Raw genomic sequence first — 13,317 nt, forward strand, 5'->3', positions numbered from 1 at the left:
CTGCACTGGTTTCGAAATAAGCAGTCTCGCTGTGCATTCATTAAGGTGCAGACAATGTTTTCATATGTGAACTCCTAACGTGCACGCTGCCAATTGCCTAACCACCATCTCAACAGTGTTTTCACCGCTACACAATGCTCAGGTTGCCTTGGCGGTATTATGTAATTCCCAACCGACTGATGTGCAACGTTAAAATGCACAAATGTTCTTGTTCCATTTATTAAATTCTGCCCGATAACCACCATGGCATTAGATATGCCAAATTGCACGGACACAGTTAACTTTCCACACGCTTATTGTCTTGATATCTAAAAATAGTATGGATTAGGAAATATCCCACCAACAGGCAATCGTGTTTGGCTATCGAAACGTCTTGATACTTGAGTTTGAGTTTATTTGAGTATGATGAGATTTCTTATATTGATGATGTTATTGCAGTCAATTGCCCGGCTATTTTTTTACAAAGGAAATCCATGGTGCGTGAGCACAGCAGCAACAAAATCAAAAGAAGAAGAATAAAAAGCATCACAACGAACAAACGAGGTACACGGTCATAAACGAATCGCACGTGAGTCCAAAAATAAAAAAACACAGCGCAAATATTATAAGAGCAAGAGGCTCAGAAAAGGTTAGACGCACGTGAATGTAATCTATATTTTAGTCTAACAGTGACATTAACACACACACAGATCGAAAAAGACAGTGTAAACGTGGGAGCAAGATGTATCAGAAAAAAGTTGGGTGCAGGTGCAAGTATGCCTTGCGTTTTGGTGTACTGTAACAGGGAAATAACGATGGGGAGGGAAGGGAGGAAACCGAGCTGCTCATATGCGGCAAGGGTACTGCAGAAACATGGGGCAAATACTACGGTTGGATAAGCAACATCTTGCTGCAATCTTTACTGACACAATTATTTAGATATTAAGTCTAAATTACAAACACCATAATGAATGTTTTAACACACTTCTTGCATTCGGATACACATGTGCAATGATAACACTATGTAACACGATTAAAAAAATGTTGCTTATTGCTTATGCCTAAAAAGTATAGGAAATGTCTATTATTCCCCACAAACTTTGCTTTTGTGACCAGGACTTTACGTGAAGGAATGACACAAATGCACACCACGTTTTCTCATTGAAAATAGGTACATTTCAAAATATCAATGTTCTAGTCACAAAAGCAAAGTTTGTGAGGATTAATAGCCATTTTCTTTGCTTTTCAGGCATAAGCAATTAGGAAATAATACTTACTACTCAGGAACAAGATTTTTCCTTCTTACACAGTGTATAATGGTAGCAATGGCTTCAAGGAGGACGATTGATTAGTATTTTTTTATGAGGCCAAACCATGCCTGAAATATGCAGAGCAGCTTTGGCCAGGCAGTAAACATCACACCGGTAGACTTATTCCGTTGTGTGGCTGTAATAAAATACTATGAACGACTGAAAATCCTGACTGTGCTCACAGACAATTCACCTGGGAACTCGGTAGCTTCGGTGGTGCTAGCCAATTTGGGGCCCAAGGCAGAATTTTTTTTCTTGTGACTTCAAACATTATATACTGAACAACCACAGTTATATTTTGAGTTAAAGCTTTCGTGACTGCAGGGATTTATATTCTTGGTTCTTTCGGTAAAGTCACGTTGAGGGGAAACAAAATAATAAAAGAATTGTTGTTTTATAGTTTTATTATTTTATTGTTTCCCTTCTACGTGACTTTCCCGAAAGAACCAAGAATATGAACCACAGTTATGTGAAAGAATTAACACAATCGTCTAGATTCTGATCCTAATCAACTTAACAATCTGATAAACGTATCTATCGGCCTGCACCTCTAATGTCTTATCTCACTAAGGTAGATCTCTACGCTTGCATGCATTTCCATGATTTCACTCTATCTCTTTTACATGTATTTTCTGTCATCTCACAAAAATAATAATTTCTGCTTCGGGCCCCCCAAAGGTTATCACTAACACTGTGCACACTGCTGTTTGGACACTGAGCAGTTCCCAGCAGAGGCTGGATTCAGCAGAAAGACTGACTTTCATGTGAAACTTATTCACATTCCAAACAGCGGGAAATGTGATGCTTTGTGCTGGAGACCTTGTTTATTAAATAGCAGCCCAGAGGAATAAAGCACAGCCTGTGAAATAAGCACTATAAATAATGTCAAACATGTCAAATACACTTATGGTGTCTGGAAAGTGATTTTGTACGTATCGCTCATAACGCTTCATTGCAATATTACATTCACTCAATTCATCATCATTATAATTAATCATCATTATAATTCATCATCATTATAATGCGCCATGGTCACTCCACTGCTGACGTGAAGGCCTCCCCAAGCTGCTGCCACTAGCTGTCGCGATCCTGAGCTGCTGGAGACGAGGGGTCGTGGTTTAGGTGCGTTGGTCATGGGGAGGGGGGGGTGGAGGGGGGGTGGTGGTTGACCATACTTCACCATTCTGGTCAATGTGGATTGGCTAAGGGAACAAATTTCGTCTCGCCTCTCGCTGAATACCTGGCTGCGTGCAGCTACTCAGGTCTACAAGCCACTTGTGCATCTTTGTCATGGATGAAGATGCCCTCTGTTGAAGAGCTCAATTAGCCAAGACCAAACCCTTTACGGTAATATGTAGTTTGCAAAATCCATGAGCATCGAACGATGTATCGATCAGTGGATTCTCAAAAACGTGGCTCCTCGTTAATTTGACACGACAGACATCTGATCCTTAATATGTAGCTACCTGCAATTGCTTTATGATACCACTGCTGGCGGAAGAGCCTCTATGGCAGGGGTGGGGAACGTCCGGCCCCAGGGGCCGTATGAGACCCGCAAAATCATTTGTTCTGGCCCTGCCAAGCAAACCCCAGGCGGGACTCGAAATTCACTAAATCTAGGAGCAAACCTGGAAAAGCAGTTGCGAGTAGCAAACATCATCAATACCGGCTAACATCACATGCTTCACCAAAGAAAAGCGGTTCCAGCCATCACATTAGGGGTGAGTTAATTAAATGTTTTACCAAATATAACAGGCACATTTTTCAGTTGATAATTTTGTATGGCACCGCGAATGATGTTATAAATATCCAAATGGCCCTTGGCAGAAAAAAAGGTTCCCCACCCCTGCTCTATGAGAGAGGGCTTGAGAGAGCCTCCTCGAGAAGCTATTATGGCCTACTCTTCCACGGCTGGCCAGACATCTCGGGAGAGGTGGGAACTACCCACACTTTACCCAACAACACGTGACCTGCTAAATCAACGAACTGTGATGTACCACATTTATACGACCGGGTGGACAGATTTAAGAAATGTGTCAATTATTTCAGCTGCCACGCCAGGAGATAGAATCAAACGGGTGATCTCTGTATTGTGTGTGTGCTAACTCTAACACTATGGCTGCTATCCCTTGGTATGTATAATTACTTGGAAGTTTTACTTTGCTGGAAAAGAAGGGCACAGCATGAACCATGGCTTTTAAACAGAGATGTTGTTGAACGGGGTCAACGCTTTCTTTCAATGGGCAAAACTATATATATATTAAATATAGGACAAACCGTCTCCGAAAGATGTGTGTTTTTGGAACACGAATGAAAATTAAGAGGCCAATGGGTCAAGCAGTGGCAATGTCAGGCCAATTTGGTCATATATAATCACAGATGCCATACTTCTTGGCCTTCATAACAACTTTCCATCCTTGCCCGCAAAGTCAACCGTCCCTGTCGCATCGTTACACAGGGTAGTCACAGTGCTGATGTCCTGCAATTAACTCCACAACCCTTTGCCTGATGTGTGTGCTAAGTGTTCGTCCCTTATTCATTCGGGCTGGTAATTGTGATTAAGATACTATGTCCATAATACAGGGTTGTTTTGGGTTAGATCGCGTAAATATATAAACGTGTCGTTTAACCCGCCAACACCCGACACAGCCAATAAGTAAGGTTTGTCACGTAAACATAACTTGACAATTCGTTTCAAGTACAGCACATCGGTGTGTTGGAGCGCAAAGCCACAACATTTACAACCTGAGTACGACGTTTCACCAGTTATTACAACTAGCTTCATCAGGCAACAGCCAGATTTGTGTAAGGGCGGGTTTAATGCCACCTTTATATATTTATGCGATTCAACGCAAAATACCTGTATTATAGATGATATTGGTCGCCAAAGACTACGTGTTAAACTGAGATAATATGTATTAGATAATTAATCATCACCAGCGATGTTCAAGCCACTGCTGGTTGAAGGGGTACCCAGGCCATCGCCGCCCCTCATATCCTGCGATGCCACAATCCGTCTCCCTCGTGCCCATGAGGCAATCTCAACGCTCCATCTCGCTGCTGTGGAATCTAGTTGAGTCTGAAAAATAAGAAAAGGGTTTTTTACTCTTTCTGGCAATAAAACAGGAGGTGTTAAGATGTTTAATCACCAAATAATTACCTTTTGCAAGGATACAGTCTGAATCAACCACACGTACTTGTGGTGAACATGCAAACAAACATGATCTGATAATGAATTCATTGACATTGAAACTGATTGGCCTACACCAGAGACAGCTTTTATATGACCTAGTCTCACTACCAGTGTCAGACCAGAGAACGCCAAAAGGTGAACATTAGTTGAGTCTGCCCACTTTCTGCTATGAAGAAGGCTGATTGCCTGAAATATAAGCACGTTCTATATTATGGTTGTCGTCATTAGGGGCCGTCCATAAATGACGTCACGCACGTGGGGGGGGGGGGGTCAGATTTCTGTGACGTTGTGTGACGAGGAGGGGGGGGGAGGGTTTGAGAAATGTGACATCACATTAAATAAATGTAGAATTGTTATAACAACACTAATTGTTATAACAGCACTCCTACAACATCAGAGTGCAGCGCCACATTTCAATACGCATTGCAATGACAATAGTTTAAAGCGATTTGAAGCATGTTTTATTTTCAAAATGGAAATATAGTTTTGGGGGGGGGGGCAGAGCTTTGTGACGTCATATTTGACCCCCCCTCGTCCTAAAATGCGTGACGTCATTTATGGACGGCCCCTTATTAGATATTGAGGGTGGTGACACGGCCCAGCGGTAGCACATTTTATGCTCGTTACAGAGGTTCGTGGTTTGGGCCCGGCGATCGTCCTGGTTAACACTGCGAGTGTATTAACAAATAAATACACGCCGTCTTCTACTCAGTGGACATTAACGATCCCATGACACGATTGGAAAAGAGAGGAGACGATGTGTCCAGGCATCTTGGTCCAACTGTTTTTCCAATTAGAAAATCAGTTTCAAAATACCTAATTTGGTAAAGCCACAAAGCATTATTGGCCCACCAACTGGCATACCACGTCCTGAAACAAAGTGCCTTTGTGATAGCCTTGCGCGATAAGAATGTCACAAATACCAAATGTGTGAATCATTTTTTTGCTTTACTAAGGTGGCATTAATGACGAAGGTGGCATTGCCTCTAAGCCTGACCCAAAAATTGGGCTGAACCGTTAACTCTTACGTCTCAACATATTTGCATAAAGCGTATTATTAAATAATACACATTACATTTTGATTTAAAGAATTACTAATCTACAACTCATTACTAATCATAACCAATGACTGATTACTAATCGATTATATAATTACATTACCCCCCCCCTCCGCCTCTAATCTCTGCACCTGATATGAGTTAAGTGATGACGTCACCCTGCTGCTCTATATAAAACCGGGAGCAAGCGAGGGCTTTACCATTCTGGCGAATTGCCCGATGATGCTGGAAGTACTTACCAGCGAAACGTCGTACTCAAACTGTAAATGTGGATTCACTCTTCAACACACCGGTGGGCTAAAGTAGTGAATTATTTGTCTTTTGTCAACGTGACACTTTTTTGCTGATTGGCCGTGTCGGGTGGTGGAGGGTTACGACACATTTATAAATAAACGCGATCTAACCCAAAAACCGTTATTATGAATATTTGCATTGTTTAAACTGTCGGCGCCAGAGAGGGACCACGGTGATCTGTCAAACCCTCCGATGGACCGTCCAGTAGGCGAGAGGGGGGTTAATGTTGCTATACTTAGGAGTGCATTCAAGCGCTGGAGTGGAAACGGGTCACCACCCCATCGAGTGGCAGATGCTTCTCTATTAGGCGTTGAGGGTACCAGCGCTTGGAATTGGTTGACCTTCAAGGAGCCGGAAACAGTGGCCAACTCTTGCTGCCAGTTATTTGTCCATTCCCATATGGCACAGCACTCAGAGAAGACACGATGCACTAAAACTATAGCAGATTGCACGCGCAAAGGACAGCGTTGAGGTCGGGGAGAAGGGTCGTGCTAAAAGTTTGAGATATATATTAAAAAAATGTGAATGACTGATGCGTAATACCATTAGATATAGTGGAAAGCAACATAGTGATGGTTATTTTGCAATTCTTTTTTAAGTGCCAGAAGATTATATTTTAAACGACGCTCGAAAGAATCATCGTGACAACGCTAAATCCGTCGTCATTGTTTCGTATGTTGGAATGATTAAGTGAAGCTTTTGCCGTGGGTGCATGGTCGCCGTCACGACCGAGTGAGAAAAAAACCTCAGGAATATTTGGTAGCTCCTATTTTAATCTATCCTGAAATCAAATGTGAGGCTTAAGCAACCAAATTGTATTATTTAAACCTGCCAGCTGTAATGATACGAAAGGTATCATTACAGAACAATGGCATGCGGGCCATGTGGTAACTCTGAGTGTGTCTGCATCCTTTTTCACCTGGGGGCAAGGCACAATTTTAATCATATTTTCCAGTGCGCATTTCATTTATTCATTAAATATGACAAACTAAAACATGTAAAATCTTGCTACTTTTAAAACGTAATCTCTGTAAATATATATTTCTGCTTTAACTGTCTGCAATAGTTTTCTCCAAATGTAAAAAAAGATAATGGAGGGAGCGAATCCAAATATTATTATTAAAAAAAAATTGGCAGAGGCCTCATTCATTTTATTGAAGGACATTGACTGGCACATTTTCATATAAATTGGACCAGACCTCTGCCAAATAGCCACCAAATGTTGATCAGTCATGATTGATGGAGCACCCCTGCACTGAGCTCTACCATCTGCATGAGACGAAGCACTAGTCAAAAGAATTAAACATTTCACTGTCCATTGCAAGGGTTATATGCTCAGAGACCAAGCCATCGCGATACCCTTGACAGAGTGACAGAACCCTCTCCAGGGAGCATGGCTCCTTAAAATCCAGATGTAATTGCACACAGTTGTGCAGAAACAATGCCCACATACAGATGCACATACATATCCATATCTTCAGGTAAGACGCTGCCATGGTATAATGGTTCGCATGCTGCATTTGCAAACTCGAGGTTGCAGATTCAATTCAATAGGCAAGATTCTTAAATCCCCTTTGTCCAACCAGCCATATAAATAGGTATATCAAGGTTGGTCGATCGGCAGGTTGCATGTTGTGGGGTAAAGTGAGGGTCCTCCCAACAATTTCATGATGTCTGGCCAGTGTGAAAGAGTAGGCCGAATACTCTCCATCGGAGGATATTCTGCCAGCAGTGGCTTGAGAAAGCAATTGCAAGGGTGCACATTTGCCTTTTATCTATGGATACATAAATAATTTTCAAATATGCACTTCTGCTCCTTCCAAGACCATTCATATCGACTCATCTCTGGATTTGTGCATTCGTTCCGTGCACGGCAAAATGCATTTGTGTGCATGCCATAATGGGGGCTATTCAACTTGACCCTGGAAGCCACGTGATGGAGAGACCTTGCATTCTGCAGAGTTTTGTCTTTTGTTGCTAAAACTCACAAGGTTTGTGGACTCCCCCCTCTCTCTCCAGAAATGTCCATGGCCTCGTCTGCCATGGTTTTGTCCTGGTGGATGTTTTTTTCGGCCAAGAAATTAAATCACAAAATAAGGCGATAATTTCTACCATGTAACAACAAAAATTCCCATCACGTTGCGAATGTTGACAGCCTAGCCTGTGCGTTGTTTCCATGACTCAAAACACAATCCCACTGCGAGTTAAATCAAAGCTAAGTACTTGCGGTGACTGGAACAAAAAAATAAATAAAATCCCAACATTGTCTGTCCTCTCTCACCTTTTCGAGAGCCAGGACATGATCCATGCTTGAACCTCTTTAATCCTGGGCTATTGGGATCTCAATAATGCATTGCCATTACGGAAGCAGATGTCACAGCCAGATAAATCACGAAGTCATATGAAGGGCACGTCTGTGAGTGGATATCGAAAACAGAGACCCCCCCCTTGCCACATAATGGCACCTTCCACTGTCATCAGTGTGTGTGTATACTCTCATAAGATGTGGGGAGCGGTAGTGGCAGCGGTTAGTGCGCTGTGTTATGAACCCGGCGGCCTGAGTTCGATTCCCGCTCACGGCCAATACCAGTGACGATTATCTGAAACGGTCCTTGGCCCCCTCTAGGTCGACTCAGCTTCAAATAAGTACCTAGTGCGGTGTGTACAAGATCCCCACTGGGTAGCCGAAGGCGGCCTGTGCCTTTGAGGCCTTCATAGGTGCTCGCTAACAGCACTTGCCCCAACAATCTGTTAAGGCTACACGGGGGGTCTGTGTACTCTCATAAGAGCTGCATTGGGGAATACTTGGGATGCAATGTCCCCACCAACTGCCAACACGGGCAAATACAAATTAAAAACACACATGACAGATGTAACTAAGCGAGGGCCGCTTCTGGCAAAGCAAAAACCAAGGGATTGATACCGAGATATAATTGCTGCCTAACATATTCTCTCCTTTGTTCTCCTTATGGGGTTTCTAGTGTTCTGGCTCATGTTCATTCAAAGGAATATATTTAATTGCAAAAAGACGCAAGGCGACGATGCAGACACGTGTGTCTGCGCAAAACTTATGTGCATGTAAATGAGATGTCGCTGAACAACATTGTATTAATGTATTTATAAAGCAACGGTAATAATCTGAAAAAGTAATGAGCTGTTTAAACTTGTAAACTGTTAGAGTAAGTTTCTATTCGAGATAATTCGGGTCGCCACCTGCCCTTAGATAATTATCTTGTTGATGTCGCTGCTGTGCTGGTAAATCTGCAATTATATTCGAGATATTAAAAGTCCCAATTTTTTTGGTTGCCAGTTGCATAATATGAATAGATCACTCGAAACAATGATTTAGATATATTTTAATTCCCGTAATATGTCCCGATTCTCTTGTACATCAACGGTGGCAACCCGAAAGAGTACCGATTAAGACCGGCACGGTACACAACGAGGTGGCATGATGAGCACGTCTCGTAGCCACGATGCTGACCCAACCACACCGGGTATTAATTTTTAAGGCTGAGTTAACCTAGGAGAGGCCAAAGCCGAGCTCATGTAACCATACCTCCTGGGTCTGTGTACGGCCAGACATTCTCACCACGATCGCGAAATTCGTAATGCAGTGAGTGAACCCGTTGGTTAAAGCAGGCATTTAGAACAGGAGGAACCCTGGCCTGGAGGGGCGCTAAGATGGCAGAGAATGCTGATCAGAACGAACATTCACCATTAAGCATCCATGTGCAAGGTTATGGAATGATTTTGCTTCAGATGTATCCTCACTGTGCTACTAGCCTGGGGTCATGGGGCAAAGTGTCCGCTCAAATCTCCCGCAGAGCGGTGCAACCTCTTCGTGTTAGGGAACGGCCCACGGAAGCGAGAAACCACAGAGCTACCTTTGAGATCCCTTCGTGTGATCTCTCTAGACCATACACGACGGCGTGGCACTTTCCCACCTGGTCCGCCACAGGACGGGAATGTTTTTTTTTTTCCCGCAAGGAAGAAAACCAAATATTTGAAATATCTCAGAGTTGGAATGTAGCCAAATTACACGCAGATTCAAATTGTTGTGTGCAGTCAGTCATTGCTTAAAAGCATGTGCGTTCCCCGTGGCTTTAATAACTGGTGTGAACCACTGTGACTCTGCTCCACGTATATAAATAGTAAACAACACTGACACATATAAATACGATTTGTGCGTGGAAAACTCAAAATAGCTTTTGTTTCCAGACCTGCATGAGGTGACAGCGTAGGAGGCAGGGTTGTAATTACGCTCAATAACAGGGGAAGTCAGCGCTCGGTTTATGCCTTGTGATGAGTGGAAGAGAATGGGTTCAAATTTTATTTGAATGCCGGATGCTAACGGAACCACAAAGAGCTCAAGCATGCGTCGACTGCAAAAAATATCATCGCTCATTGCCTACGTTCACGTACACATACAGCCGTTTTGCCAATCCACTGCTGGATTGGGTCACGCGTGGTATTTCAGAATACCTCACCGCTCCGGAGAATGCGGGCTGCTGAATGAAGGTGGGTGGGACATGGGCAACGGGACAATCTCATCATGTTCTAAATTTGAAGCTTTTATGACTGCAAGAATTCATACTCTTTGGTTCTATTCGGTAAAGTTACGTAGGTAAAAATAAAACAACAAAAATCACGGCGTTTTGGCCACAACACAAGTAGCCTTCATCAGGTGAAGAAACAGGACTCTCCAGAAGACAGCGCTTGAGTGAACAATCCTGTTTCTTCACCTGATGAAGGCTACTTGTGTTGTGGTCGAAGCGTCGTGATTTTTGATGTTTTAATTTTTTACCTACGTGACTTTATCGAATAGAACCAAAGAGTATGGATTCTTGCAGTCACGAAAGCCTCAAATCTAGAAAGGATTCATACTCTGATTTTTTCGGTAAAGTCACGTAGGTAAAATCAAAAGTGAGACTCACTTGATACAGCAATTTTTGCTGTGACGGTTTCCACCTGAAGACGGAAGTTTGTGTTGCCTCCGAAACGTCGTGATTTAATTTAGTTGTTTTCATTTATTTTATTTTTATTTTACCTACGTGGTTCAACAACATGTGGCTTTCCCATCACACAGCACAGCCCTGTAACTCACTGTGTTCGGTGGTCATACATCCAGGCACTATCCACGCTAAATCCTCCCTTTGTTTCCAAGATGTGACAATTTGGATGCTTTCAGGATCATTTTGTCATCGGACTGCTTGAGCATTACTTAATGCTACCAAAATTAGTTCGAGTAGTTGGCTGAGCAATCATTGGAAGGATTTGATAAACCATGTCGGGTCTTAATTGATTGTTCACGCTTACGGTGGCTTTCAGACAGCATGAATATATTTTTCGTCTCCCCCCCCCCCCCCTCCTCTTTTCCGAACATAAATGGACTCGTCCATCTAAACAAACTGTCAAATCGCTATCCGTGGGGCTAACGTTTATAAATAAATAAATACAAACCGCCACTTCTTTCAAATGTTCTTGCCGTTGGTTTTCACACCTGATGATGACTGCTTGTGTTGCAGTCGAAACGTCGTGAGAATTTTATTGTTTTATATATTTTATTATTTTATTGTTTCCCTTGAACGTGACTTTACCGAAAGAACCAAGAATATGAATCACTGCAGTCACGAAAGTTTTAAATCAAAATTGAACCGCCTCTACGAGGAGGGTTTCCACATAACTTTACGATCCTTCAACAAACTCCGGGATAAGAAGGCTCAGCTGATCGAGTCTCTCACCTTTCTAAAGAGATGCCGCGACTCTGGGGTAATACCAATCGCATTTACACTGACCTCTGCTGCTGTAACTTCTTCTAATGTGAAACGAATTCTTTTCAAAACTAGCTTAGCTCTTATCTCAGAGAAAATCAGACGTATACGCACCGAACTAGATCAGTTAGACAAGACACTCTACAAATCACACTTATTATTGACGGCAACAAGGTCCACATCGGATAGGGAACATGTAGACAATATGACTGCCTCTTCAGCTGCTACTATGTCGACCAAATGTAAGGACAACCTGATTTCCAAATTTAACCTCCTCTCCAACAAAAGACCGGACCCACACACCAAAAAGCTAGACGTTAACGAAGTCGTAATTAATCGAAGTAACAGTTCTATTTCCGATGGTCTGAAATCCGTTTTAGCTAAAGGTCTAAACTTTGCAGTCACACCTAAACACATACCAGTTAATGATATAATTGCCCAAGTAGACGTGGCTCTCAAGGGCCTGGGTCACATCGCTGCAGACGTAGCAAGATCTGAAATCGCTGCAACCCTCAAAAAGCTAAGATGCCAGCTAGCAACCTCAGCAAAGATGAGCGTTTTGAATTATATAAATTAAAAAAGAGGGATGACATTGTAATCCTCTCAGCCGACAAGGGCAATTCTACTGTCATCATGGATAAAATAGAATATAACAACAAAATTAAAAAATTACTCGACGATGGCAGCTGTACAAAAATAAAAAGAGATCCCACCAACAGCCTCGTCACACAAACCAACAAAGTAATTTCTGATTCAACCGGATTAATTGATCAAACTAAACAGTTTTCGTTGACACCTTCTACTGCCAGGCCACCAAGATTATACGGCTTACCAAAAATACATAAAGTAGATACACCCCTTCGTCCCATCGTCTCTACTATCAACTCCCCCACCTACAAACTGGCTCGTTTTCTGTCTGAAATCCTGCGGCCTTTCCCTGGAAAAAACACCTCTGCGGTACAAAATTCTACTCACCTGGTATCGACAATCAAGGGTATTTCCCTGTCCCCAGACAACCTGCTTGTCAGTTTTCATGTAGTTTCCTTATTCACCAAAGTTCCTGTACCTGACACCATCGCAATAATTGAAGACTTGTTCATCAAGGACTAAACACTGAGGTACCCTTCTGGTGAGACACTGCTTAACCAATACATACTTCACTTGGAATGGAACTTTCTACAAACAAACTGAGGGCACCCCAATGGGCTCCCCCCTATCTCCGGTTATAGCCAACATTTTCATGGAGAAATTTGAGACTGACGCAATCCAGACTGCCACTCTGCGCCCAACCTCATGGAAGAGGTATGTGGATAATACTTTTGTCATCTGGCCACTTGGCCGGCCTGCTCTAGACAAATTCTTCGACCACATCAATTCCATACACCCATCCATCAGATTTACCATGGAAGTCGAAAAAGATGGCAAGCTACCGTTTTTGGATGTCCTAACAAAAAAGAGACCTGATGATTCAATGAGCCACTTTGTCTACAGGAAAGATACCCATACGGATGCTTATCTGAAACCGGATTCCCACCACTATCCATCACAGAAGAATTCTCTCATCAAGACTCTGCACCATAGAGCCCAATGCATGTCCGACCAGGAACACATAGGCAGTGAACTCAAGCACGTACACTAAGCTCTCAAGACTAATGGTTACTCCGACTATACAATCCGCAAAGCTATCACTCAAACCATGAAGAAGGACC

Source organism: Petromyzon marinus, chromosome 51 (genome assembly GCF_048934315.1).
Source record: "Petromyzon marinus isolate PM22_M1 ecotype Great Lakes invasive population chromosome 51, UKy_Petmar_22M1.pri1.0, whole genome shotgun sequence".
Classification (NCBI taxonomy): Eukaryota; Metazoa; Chordata; class Hyperoartia; order Petromyzontiformes; family Petromyzontidae; genus Petromyzon; species Petromyzon marinus.